The sequence below is a fragment of the Penaeus monodon genome, chromosome 32 (genome assembly GCF_015228065.2).
Source record: "Penaeus monodon isolate SGIC_2016 chromosome 32, NSTDA_Pmon_1, whole genome shotgun sequence".
NCBI lineage: Eukaryota > Metazoa > Arthropoda > Malacostraca > Decapoda > Penaeidae > Penaeus > Penaeus monodon.
Genome location: NC_051417.1, coordinates 24,225,592 through 24,225,982, shown reverse-complemented (window position 1 = coordinate 24,225,982; position 391 = coordinate 24,225,592). Strand labels below are relative to the sequence as shown.

Genomic DNA, 391 nt, shown 5'->3' with positions numbered 1-391 from the left:
ACAGCCAAAATACATTTTATGAGCCATATTATGCTATAAGAATTTAGTAAAATAATAAATATAAGAGTCGGGTAATATGTAAACACAGTTACAGCAACAAACTTTCTTAAATAAGGCAAATAAAAAGGAATTGGTTGTTTTTAGCAGTTTGGATCTTTAGTTTATTCATTTGCAATATCACCCTGAGTTATCAGGAAAATGATTGTTTTGGACTGTCCATTGTGTTTTGTTTTGCAGCATTAATTTTGGTTATAAATAAATGCCTCCAGTAGTGCTTAATTACCAATCTTACCTGACCTCAATTATTTACCCCATTCATGAAAAAAAATCTTATTTGTATCCTATTCTGTGGATAATACATGTCCAATGAGTTATGAAGTAGATATGAAAA

The 391-nt window shown here is 29.4% G+C and overlaps 1 protein-coding gene across 1 annotated transcript in view; it reads left to right on the top strand.

The window, feature by feature from the left end:
- LOC119593736 (probable cation-transporting ATPase 13A3) overlaps positions 1-391 on the top strand; it is a gene marked incomplete in the record, with an annotated part of 69,470 nt that overhangs the window by 65,163 nt on the left and 3,916 nt on the right.